At 43.4% G+C, this 12,862-nt stretch overlaps 1 gene segment (V, D, J or C); it reads left to right on the top strand.

The window, feature by feature from the left end:
- Positions 1 to 11,795: 11,795 nt before the first annotated feature.
- Positions 11,796 to 12,369, top strand: LOC311140086 (Ig kappa-b4 chain C region-like). The segment is given in 2 exons: positions 11,796 to 11,805; positions 12,053 to 12,369.
- Positions 12,370 to 12,862: the final 493 nt, after the last annotated feature.

Below are 12,862 nucleotides of genomic sequence, written 5' to 3' on the forward strand. Positions count from 1 at the left end.
TAACACCAAACATCAATAAGAGACAAAAACAGCAAAGAAAAAGTAGAAGAAAAAATTATAATATTATTCACAGTTACACCATATTAGAAATGTACTTCAGTTACATCCATTATGACCTCTAAAGTCCATTAAACCAAGCAATAAAGTATCAGTTTGGTTCTTAAACGGTAAACGGTTTCCGTAATGAATACAGAGGTGTATTCAATACGAACCTAACGGAACCAAACGGAAGCAAACAGTAGCTAACGGAACAAAATGGAGAGGGACCTAGCTGAATTTGTCCAATAGAAACTCATGCCTTCGTTTCAAATCTTTTTGCGATGCAAAATGTTTTTCTACAGTGTACAACTAATACATACGCTCTAGACTTTCTTCGTCCCACAGAGACAGTGTAATTGAAGAGATCTGTGTGAGCAGGAGCATTTTTAAGTGGAGGGGCTGATTGCCCAGTCAATCATGGCCTTGATTGGTAAACAAGCCTCGGCTGGGCTCAAGTAAAGGCTGGGTAGGTGCTGGAAGGATCTAGCAGGGTGTGGCAGGAGAGAGGTTTTGTGTTGACTGAACTACAGGTCATTTCAGGGCAGTGTTTCCCAAACCTCTCTTCAAGTCCCCCCAGACAGTCCACTTACAGTATTTGATGTGTTCCAGAACTAGCAGAGCTGATTCTAACGGTCATCTAATCAGCAAGCCCCTCATTAAGTAAATCAGCTGTACTAATTCTGGAATAAAATCAAATATGCGGACTTCTTCGGATACTTAAGGAGAGGTTTGGGAAACACTGTTTTAGGGATTAGGGGTTCTAATCATGTTATACCATCTCAATAAATATAGTAGATTTGTCGCTTGAAATTCAAACCTTACAGAGGGATCAGGTTTAATTCTGAAATGTTGTGAGACGTTATTATTGATATATGCATGCATTACTTACTTAATTATCATTATTTAGATATTCATAATTTGTATACCTTGTACGTAGAAAGCAAGTGTCCAGATGAAGATGGTGAACTTTCAGGTCATAACAAATATAAATAGTTACAACCATGATAACAATGATGATGATGATGATGATGGGGAACATGATGATGCTTTATTCATGCTTTATTCACGCTTTACACTGTCTCTTCCCCATCAGCACCTGCAGTAGGTCCCAGCTGTAGCAATACAGTCACTGTGCAGTCTGACTGAGGGAGGGTTTTGTACGGCTCTGTATCACTGTGTGAACACACATGGACTGCAGTGTAAACTCTGACAGTAGTAATCTCCTGCAACTTCAGCCTGGACTCCACTGATGGTCATTGTGAAGTCACTCTCAGATCCACTGCCACTGAATCTAGATGGAGTCCCAGAGCTAAGCGTACTTCCTCGATAAACAAGGACTTTGGGAGCTCCTCCAGCTTTCTGTTGGTACCAGGCTAAAAAGTCATTGTTGTTAACATTACTGCTGGTTTTACAGTTCAGGGAGACTATCTGTCCTGGGAGAACAGCTTTCACTGCAGGAGTCTGAGTCACTGTGTACTGTCCTCTGGATTCAGAAAAATAGAATATAAACATTTGTATGCAATAAATAAAACATATCGTAAAGAATAGTTCTGAATAGAAATATTAACATGAATATACTGTACGTTATGCCTTTGTGTAGATTTAATTATTTTTCAATAATCAGTTCAGAAAATGTTCATCTTGATGTAGAAAACAAGTGTCCAGATGAAGATGGTGATAAAAGTCATGGTTGTTGTGGGTTCTGTTGTCATTAAGGACAGCTCTCAGTCATGAAGTGTTAAACTCACAGGGATATAAACACTCCCAGAACACTGAAGCATGTGCTGCCTATGCAAAGTGTCCTCTCTACGGAAACAGACTTTCTTGATCCCCCAGGGAAACTGTAGTTGAACAGATATTTGTGAGCAGCAGCAATTTAAAAAAGTTTGAGGCTGATTGTTCAGCCAATCATGGCCTTGACTGGTTAACAAGCCTCAGCTGGGCTCAGTTAAAGGCTGGGATGGTGCTGAAGAGTTCTAGCCAGGTGTGGCAGGAGAGACGTTTTGCCTTGACAGAACTACAGGACGTTTTAGGGGGTTATAATCATGTTACATCATCTCAATAAATATTGTTGACTCCTTGCTTAAAATTCACTACCTGACTGAGGGACCTTACAGAAGCTGGGTTATTTATTCTGAAATGATGTGAGACATTACTATTGCACATAGATGGAGTCCGTTCAACTTATTGTGTGATATGTTACGAAAAAGTTTGTTTGCCATAGCAACAGGGAAGGAATATTTATGTAGTCTGAACCTATGGGTGTTATCACTTCCTGTCAGGTTTTGGCCATGACTGTTCGGGTTTTGGTCACTAGATGTCCCCATTGCACCTTTTTTGTACCTTTTGTTTTTTCTTGATCTAATTATTGTTTGCACCTGTAGGTCATTCCCTTGTTAGTATTTAAACCCTGTGTGTTCCTCAGTTCCTTGCTCAGTGTTTGTAAGTTAGCACCCAGCCCCAGCCCAAGCCTTGTGTTATATGGATATTTCTCTGGTGGGATTTTTACCACTTTGTGGAGTTTCCTTGTTTTTTTGGAGGTTTTCCTCTTTGTGCCTCTTGGCTTTATTTTTGGACATTGTGGATTTAGTTTCTTTGCCTGAGGATTTTGTTCTTTATTAAACCACCATCTCTAGTACTGCTGTGTCTGCCTCATCTTCTGGGTTCTGACAATTATTAGTGACTGTTTCTCGCACCGGGTCGTGACAGAAACACTGAGCCATTATTATGAACCCAGAGGCAGCCAGTACCCAGGATTTTTGTTCCATGCTGTCCCACCATGAGGGGACTGTCCAACGCCACGAAGCTGCTCTGGTTCAGCAAGAGGCCTTAATGGCTAGACATTCTCAACTTCTGTCAGAGATGCTGACGTCCATAAAGCAGATTTCGGATCGACTTTCCCCGGCAACCGCTTCTGCTCCAGTTCATCCGATTCAAGGGCCCCTGGCAGTTAATCCCCTGGCGGAACCTCGTCTGCCGCCTCCCCAACGGTTCTCAGGGGATCCAAGTGTTTGTAAGGGGTTTTTCACCCAATGTTCTCTCTCCTTTGAGCTGCAACCATCGTCGTTTCCCACCGACCGGTCCAAGATAGCATATATCATCACCCTGCTGTCGGAAAAGGCTCTAGCCTGGGCTACTGCTGTGTGGGATGCCCAAAGTCCCTGCTGTGCCAGCTACTCTGCCTTTGCTGAAGAATTCAAGCGAGTGTTTCAAGGTCCTACCAACGGCCCTGACTCAGCCAAACAGCTCCTGACTCTCCGCCAAGGTCGGCGCAGCGTGACGGACTATGCCATCCAGTTCCGCACTGTGGCAGCAGCAAGTGGCTGGAACGACGAGGCGCTCACAGTGTGTTTTTTGAAGGGTCTTTCTGACACCATCCAAGATGAACTGGCCACTCGGGAACCACCGGACAACCTCGAGTCCCTTATCAAGTTGGCTTCACGCATAGACCAGCGTCTGAGAGAGAGAGAACAAAACCATAGACCGCTCACCCTAGTTCCTATCGGTTCCAACTCCGAGTCTCCACCTTTATCCTCGCTGGCTCCACCAGAACCCACGCAGGTTGGACGCATCTCCCAGGCTGAGAGAGACCGCCGGATGAGGGAGCGACGCTGTCTATATTGCGGCAAACCGGGCCATTTCCGCTCCACGTGTCCCGGGCTCCAGGGAAACGCACTCTCCCGTGCAGGCCTGGGAGGACTGTAACGGGAAACATAACCTCCTCCCATCCATCCAACTCCCGCCTGCTCATTCCTGTTACCCTTTCCTGGGACGACCACGAGGTTTCTCTTCAAGCCTTGGTAGACTCTGGAGCCGCAGGTAACTTTATGGATGGGATCTGGGCGAAGGAGAATGGCGTTCCTTCTGAACCTCTAAGTGACCCCATAAGGGTTACTACGTTGGATAGAAGTCCTTTGGGATCTGGACTTGTCACTCGTGCCACTACCCCCTTACGACTTTCAGTTTCCCAACACAAGGAAGTGATGAACTTTCATCTGATCGCCTGTTCCGAGTTTCCTCTCGTCCTTGGCTATCCCTGGCTTCACAGCCATAACCCTCACATCGACTGGTCTGTGGGCACTATCAAGCAGTGGGGTCCCACGTGCCAAGCCACTTGTATCTTCCCGAGTTCCCAGAGTTCTCCTTCCGAGTCTCTAGAATCCATCGACTTGTCCCGAGTTCCCGAGTGTTACCATGACCTCAAACTGGTATTTAGCAAACAGAGGGCCACCAAACTACCACCCCATAGACCTTACGATTGCACCATCGACCTGTTGCCGGGGACCTGCCCTCCCAGGGGTCGGATCTTTTCCCTTTCTCCACCCGAACAAGCTGCTATGGATACCTACATCAAGGACGCTCTGACAGCCGGCCTCATGCGTCCATCTACCTCGCCGGCGGGAGCAGGGTTTTTCTTTGTGGCCAAGAAAGACGGCGGATTACGACCTTGCATCGACTACCGGGGACTCAATGCCATAACTGTCCGTAACCGCTACCCGCTACCTCTTATGGCCACAGCCTTTGAGCTGCTCCAGGAAGCAGTTGTCTTCACTAAGCTTGACCTTCGGAACGCATACCATCTTGTGCGGATCAAACCCGGGGACGAGTGGAAGACCGCTTTCAACACGCCTACTGGTCACTACGAATACTCGGTGATGCCCTTCGGCCTGACCAACGCTCCGGCTGTGTTCCAAGCGCTCATAAACGATGTGCTTAGGGATATGCTTAACATCTTCGTGTTTGTGTACTTGGATGACATCCTCATCTTTTCGAGCTCCCTTCAAGAACACACTAAGCATGTCAGACAAGTGCTCAAACGCCTCCTAGACAGCCATTTGTACGTTAAGCCGGAGAAGTGTGAATTCCATTCCTCTCGAGTACAATTCCTGGGATTTATTGTGGAACCCGGACGAGTCCAGATGGACCCCAAGAAGGTAGAGGCGGTAGCGGATTGGCCCACCCCCAAGTCCGTTAAGGAAGTTCAACGTTTCCTGGGCTTCACCAACTTTTACCGCAAGTTCATCAAGAACTTCAGCTCAGTGGCAGCCCCTCTCTCGGCGGTAACCAAGGGTGGCAACACAAGGTTTCTGTGGGGGAGAGAAGCTGAGACGGCCTTCCAAGGACTCAAGCAGCGCATCCTCTCTGCTCCCATCCTGACACTACCAACGGCGGAGGAACCTTTTGTGGTGGAGGTAGACGCATCAGAGGTTGGGGTTGGAGCTGTCCTGTCTCAGAGGGGTGAAGACAAGAAGCTTCATCCTTGCGCCTTCTTCTCTCACCGGCTTACCCCGGCCGAGAGGAATTACGATGTGGGGGATCGTGAACTCCTAGCGGTTAAGATGGCATTGAAGGAATGGAGACACTGGCTCGAGGGGGCTTCTCAACCGTTTCAAGTGCTTACGGACCACAAGAATCTGGAGTATATCCAGCAGGCGAAGCGGTTGAACGCCAGACAAGCTCGATGGTCTCTTTTCTTCAGCCGATTTCAGTTTATCCTCACCTATAGACCCGGGTCGAAGAATCTCAAACCGGACGCCTTGTCACGAATCTACTCTCCTGCCATTCGAGAAGATACTGACATGACTGTCCTTCCGGCCGCTAAGATCGTGGCTCCGATCTCGTGGCAAGTGGAGGATACCGTGAAACAAGCTCAAGCCATCGAACCGGGCCCTGGTGGAGGTCCTGCTAATCGGTTGTTTGTTCCCAAGGCAGCAAGGTCCCAAGTCCTTCGGTGGGGGCACTCCTCTCGCCTCACCTGTCACCCGGGCATAGGCCGCACCTTGGAGTTCATCCAGCGTAAGTTCTGGTGGCCCACCATGAAGGAGGACGTTGCCACTTTCATCAAGGCCTGTTCCGTGTGCTGCCAGGGAAAATCTTCTCACCTTCGCCCTCAAGGACTCCTTCACCCTCTATCTATTCCCCACCGACCCTGGTCCCATATCTCATTGGACTTTATTACTGGCCTTCCTCCGTCCCATGGTAATACTACGATCCTAGTCATCATCGACAGGTTTTCTAAGGCGGCCAGGTTTGTTCCTTTGACCAAATTACCTTCTGCCAAGGAAACAGCTGAGTTGGTGATTAACCATGTGTTCCGAGTCTTTGGGATCCCGCAAGATATGGTTTCCGACAGAGGTCCCCAGTTCGCCTCAAGGTTTTGGAAGGCCTTCTGCCAACTCATAGGGGCCACGGCCAGTTTATCTTCCGGGTACCATCCGGAGTCCAATGGCCAAACTGAGAGGATGAATCAGGAGCTGGAAACCACCCTCAGATGCATGGTTTCCAACAACCCGTCCACTTGGTCATCCTTCATTGTTTGGGCCGAGTACGCGCACAACACCTTGTGCTCCTCCTCCACTGGTATGTCCCCGCATGAGTGTCAGTTTGGCTATGCACCTCTATTGTTCCCGGACCAGGAGGCAGAAGTCAGAGTGCCTTCAGCCTCGAGGTTCATCAGACGCTGTCGGCTTACGTGGAAGAAGGCACGTCTTAATCTTCTGCGTTCCTCTCAGCAGTACCAACGACAAGCAAACAGAGGTCGCCGTCCCGGTCCTACCCTGTACCCCGGCCAGAGAGTATGGCTCTCAACTAAGAACCTACCGCTACGGGTGGAGTCTCGCAAGCTGTCCCAGAGGTTCATCGGTCCCTTTAAGATTGCCAGGAGAGTCAATCCCGTTACTTTTCGCCTGCACTTACCCAGATCCCTTAAGATCAATCCAACATTTCACATTTCTTTATTAAAACCTGTTGTTTTTTCTCCCCTTATTCCGGCAGGCAGACCTCCCCCTCCGCCCCGTGTCATCGGTGGCCAGTCGGCTTATACCGTCCACCGGATACTGGATTCCCGCCGGGTGCAGCAGTCCTGGCAGTATCTGGTGGACTGGGAAGGCTACGGTCCCGAGGAGCGCTCCTGGGTTCCTGCCAAGGACATACTGGACCCTGACCTCATTCGTCAGTTCAGGGCCCTCCACCCTGAGAAGGCTGGTAGGAACGTCAGGAGCCGTTCCTAGGAGGGGGATTCTGTCAGGTTTTGGCCATGACTGTTCGGGTTTTGGTCACTAGATGTCCCCATTGCACCTTTTTTGTACCTTTTGTTTTTTCTTGATCTAATTATTGTTTGCACCTGTAGGTCATTCCCTTGTTAGTATTTAAACCCTGTGTGTTCCTCAGTTCCTTGCTCAGTGTTTGTAAGTTAGCACCCAGCCCCAGCCCAAGCCTTGTGTTATATGGATATTTCTCTGGTGGGATTTTTACCACTTTGTGGAGTTTCCTTGTTTTTTTGGAGGTTTTCCTCTTTGTGCCTCTTGGCTTTATTTTTGGACATTGTGGATTTAGTTTCTTTGCCTGAGGATTTTGTTCTTTATTAAACCACCATCTCTAGTACTGCTGTGTCTGCCTCATCTTCTGGGTTCTGACAATTATTAGTGACTGTTTCTCGCACCGGGTCGTGACACTTCCGGAATGCTTTGACATGAGAGGGGATGAGTTGACATATTGTCAGTATCACTGATACATTTAGCTCAGTGTTTTATAGTTCTACAGGGTCATCTATGACGACAACAGTGATTTGGCCGCCTTCCAGAGAAGTCACAGTAGTTTCTAGAAGCCATTGTAGGGGGCTAGAGAGTCCCCACATGGTGCTAGAGATGGAAACATTAGTATTTTAGAGCTGAATGTTAAAGTATAATAGTGAATAATATCAGTAGTTATGTGTGTTAAATTACCTATTTTGAGATAAAGTTGTACATTTCTTCTTGCCTCTGAGTTCAAATATAGATTGTTTTGACAGTGCTGCTCTATTCTTGGACAATCAGAACCACCCAGACCTGATTATGTAAATCTTAGATTCACTCCCACAGCTACCAGTCTAGCGGTTGAAACACCCTGGGCTGGGTCAGATGTACCCGTCAAAAGTTTGGACACATCTACACATTCCAGGATTTTTCTTTATGTGTACTATTTTCTACATTGTAGAAGAATAGTGAAGACATCAAAAACTATGAAATAACACATATGGAATCATGTAGTAAACAAAAAAGTGTTAAACAAATCAAAATACACTCAATGGACACTCAATCATTACGGTATTTTTTATTGGTAAATTTACAAACATATATAATGATAAATAGACTTGAAACTTGTATCTCATTATGGTGTATGGTAAAATAAGTATAGCCAGTTATAATTGTAATGGCTTAGCTGATAATAACAAAAGAAGAACAATATTTACATGGCTCAAAGAGAAGGAATATAATATCTATTTTTTTTACATTTTTAGTCATTTAGCAGACGCTCTTATCCAGAGCGACTTACAGTTAGCACATACATTATTTTTATCGAACCCACAACCCTGGCGTTGCAAACGCCATGCTCTACCAACTGAGCTACATCCCCTGCCGGCCATTCCCTCCCTTACCCTGGACGACGCTGGGCCAATTGTGCGCCGCCCCATGGGTCTCCCGGTCGCGGCCGGCTACGACAGAGCCTGGATTCGAACCAGGATCTCTAGTGGCACAGCTAGCACAGCGATGCAGTGCCTTAGACCACTGCGCCACTCGTATATCTATTGTATACAGGAAACTCATTCAACAATTCGAGATGAAGTAGCGTGGAATAAAGAATGGGGGGGGGGAAATGTACTTCTCCCATGGGCAAATAAATTCAAAAGGGGTGATGATATTAATTAAAAGTAATTTCGATCCGAATGTGGAAATTGTCAAAATTGATACGCAAGGTAGATGGATTATTTTAAATATGTTATTGGACCATAAACAGATATGGCTCATTAACCTTTACGGACCAAATAATGATGATCCACAATTCTTTGACAATATATATAATAAATTATCAAGCCTGCATGCAATTCAAGACAATATTATTATGGTGGGGGATTATAATACTGTTTTAAATAGCTCAATGGACCGTAAAGGAAATCACACAACAAACAATCACCCATGCTCTTAAGGAAATTGTGAATGTCTGGATACATTAGAACTAGTAGATATATGGAGTCTTAAATATACTGATCTAGTGAGATATACATGGCGGCGACTGAATCAAGCTAGTCGTCTTGACTTCTTTCTTATCTCATTCTCGTTGGCACCAAAAGTAAAAAAAAGTGTTGATAGGGGACAGAATGCAGTCGGACCATCATATAATAGGCATATACATTACTCTTACATTACTCTTACTGAATTTCCACGTGGGCGAGGATATTGGAAATGTAATCAAAGCCTATTGGATGATAATTTATATATAATTAGAACAAAGGAATTTATAACTGACTTTTTCCAACATAACATAGGTACAGCGAATCCCCTTATTGTATGGGACACCTTTAAATGTGCCTTTAGAGGCCATGCAATTCAGTACTCATCTCGAAAACAAAAGCAATTTAGGTCAAAATAGTTTATACTAAGAAAGGAAATAGAAAGTCTAACAGAACAGATTGATGGCAATAAAAATTGTAACAGAGGCTCAGAATAAATTAGAGGAAAAACAAAAAGAAATTGAGAAACTTATTCAAGAAAGATCAAGTGTAATATATTATAAAAATAAAGCAAACTGGATGGAATATGTGGAAAAATGCACAAAATTCTTTTTTAATCTTCAACATAGGAATGCTACCAAAAATAACTTAATGAAACTGGTTACAATTGACGGAGTCACCCATAATTCACCAAATGATATTTTGAAGGAAGAAACAAAGTACTTTAAGCATATGTTTTCTTTTCAGTCGCCTCCATCTCCTCTATCTGAAACTAATTGTAGAGATTTTTTTTCTATTGATAATGTCAAATTAACAGCCACACAGAAAGACTCATGTGAAGGTGAAACTACAGAGGATGCAATTAAAGACTTTAAGTCCGGGAAAACTCCAGGGTTGGATGGCATATCAGTCGAGGTATACCAAACCTTTTTTGATATACTAAGAGGACCGTTATTAGCATGTTTTAACCACTCCTATGTAAATGGTAGATTATTTGACACTCAAGAAGAAGGTCTAAGCTCATTATTACTGAAACAGGATACAAGTGGAAAATATAAAGATCCAGTCCATTTACAAAATTGGAGGTCCCTTACACTTCAGTGTTTTGATGCAAAAATCCTAGCAAAATGTATAGCGCATAGAATTAAAAAAGGTATTGTCGGATATTATTCATTCTAATCAGACAGGTTTTTTACATGGAAGATACATTGGAGATAATATAAGGCATGTATTGGAAACAATAGAACACTATGGAAAATATGGGAAACCAGGCCTACTATTCATAGCAGACTTCGAAAAGGCATTTGATAAAGTTCGACTGGGGTTTATATATAAATGCCTGGAGCATTTCAATTTTGGAGAATCTCTTGTAAAATGGGTCAAAATCATGTATAGTAACCCAAGGTGTAAAATAGTAAATAATGGCTATTTCTCAGAAAGTTTTAAACTGTCAAGAGGAGTGAAACAAGGTTGTCCACTATCGGCATATCTATTTATTGTGGCCATCGAGATGTTAGCTATTAAAATCAGATCCAATAATAATATCAGAGGATTAGAAATACAGGGCTTAAAAAGGTGTCATTGTACGCTGATGATTCATGTTTTCTTTAAATTCCACAACTAGAATCCCTCCACAGACTCATAAGAGGATCTGTAAGTCGCTCTGGATAAGAGCGTCTGCTAAATGACCAAAAAAAAAAAAAATAATAATAATAATAATCTAAAAACATTTTCTAACCTCTCTGGATTACAACCAAATTATGACAAATGTACTATATTACATATTGGATCACTAAAAAATAAAAAGTTTACATTACCATGTAGTTTACCAATAAAATGGTCTGATGGTGATGTGAATATACTCGGAATAAATATCCCAAAGGAAATAAATGATCTCACTTCAATCAATTTTAATAGAAAGTTAGCAAAAATAGATAAGATCTTCCTACCATTGAAAGGAAAATACTTGTCAATTTGTGGAAAAATCACCCTGATTAACTCTTTAGTATTATCCCAGTTTACTTATTTGCTTATGGTCTTGCCTACGCCTAGCGAACAGTTTTTTAAATTATTTGAGAAAAAAATATTCAATTTTATTTGGAACGGCAAGCCAGACAAAATTAAAAGGGCATATTTATATAATGAATATGAATTCGGAGGACAGAAATTATTAAATATTAAAGCATTAGACCTATCACTAAAAGCTTCAGTCATACAAAAGTTATACTTAAATCCAAACTGGTTCTCAAGCAAATTAGTAAGATTGTCTCACCCAATGTTCAAGAAAGGCCCTTTTCCCTTTATTCAGATTACAACAACTCATTTGCAGTTATTTGAAAAGGAAATCATCTCCCAAATATCACTATTTCTAAAACAAGCCATAGAAAGTTGGTTGCAATTTCAATTTAATCCTCCAGAAACGACAGAACAAATAATGCAACAAATATTGTGGTTAAATTCAAATATACTAATTGACAAAAAAAACTTTATTTTTTGACAGAATGTTTAAAAAAGGTATAATCTTCGTAAATGATATCATCGGTAGGACTGGTGGAGTTATGTCGCACATGCAGCTAACAAAAACATATGGAAATGTCTGCTCTACCCAAAATTACAACCAAATATTTAACCACTTTATACTTGTTAGGTTCATGAATCTGCTTTGTATCATATTACTTTAGTGTTTTCTCCACATCTTTTAAACTATCTAACTTCTACATTCATATTTAGAGGTCACTTTATTTTTGTGTGTCCTTTGATGAAGATAATGTCTTACTGTAGCTGTACTCGGCAGGTCGGCAGGTAGCTTAGTGGGTAAGAGCGTTGTGCCAGTAACCGAAAGGTCGCTGGTTCTAATCCCCGAGCCGACTAGGTGAAAAATCTGTCGATGTGCTCTTAAGCAAGGCACTTAACTCTAATTGCTCCTGTAAGTCGCTCTGGATAAGAGCGTCTGCTAAATGACAAAAATGTAAAATGTAAAATACTTGATGTAGTTACTTAGTTGATGAGTTCTGTTTGCTCCAGGTAACAGTGCCCCCACCCTCACCGTCCTGGCCCCCTCTAGTGAGGAGCTATCCAGTACAACAACAGTCACACTGACGTGTCTGGCCAACAAGGGCTTCTCCTCAGACTGGACCATGAGCTGGAAAGTGGATGGGACCAGCAAGAAGCAGGAGGCCAGTCCCGGGGTCCTGGAGAAGGACGGCCTGTACAGCTGGAGCAGCACCCTGACTCTCACTGCCCAGGAGTGGACCAAGGCAGGAGAGGTGAACTGTGAAGCCCAGCAGAAATCCCAGACTCCAGTCATCAAGACCCTGAGGAGGGCTGGCTGTTCTGGGTAGGACCCCTCAGTCACACACCCCTGTGGAGAGAGGCTGCTGGTTCCTCTGCTTTCACTCTGTTATGAGATCAGATGTTCTGTCTTATTGATCACTGACATGTAGACTAACAGGGGGCTTTGCTTGAGTTCACGTGTCAATCCTCTCTGTAGACTGAGGTTGTATCAGTGTTAGATGTGATGTGTTCTGCTTTATTACTATTAGATACTGTAGGAATGCTTGCTTTGATGCTTTGATTAATAGATGAAAATAAACATTTTCCATTGGAACAAATATTTTAATTGTCTCTTTCAATATTTACACTTTAGTCAAATGTTGAATGATATGGAAATATATTTGTAAAGCCTGATTCACAGTTTCTTTGAAAATGATCAGACCTAAATGTCATAGCTTAGTAATTCACTTGAAAACACATCATTATCAAACTGTAGGTCATAATAACACAAGATACTACAATGTTAACAGATTAACAGGAGAGGTCTAGATACTACAATGT

Source organism: Coregonus lavaretus (genome assembly GCF_964263955.1).
Source record: "Coregonus lavaretus genome assembly, chromosome: 13".
In the NCBI taxonomy this organism is placed as follows: domain Eukaryota; kingdom Metazoa; phylum Chordata; class Actinopteri; order Salmoniformes; family Salmonidae; genus Coregonus; species Coregonus lavaretus.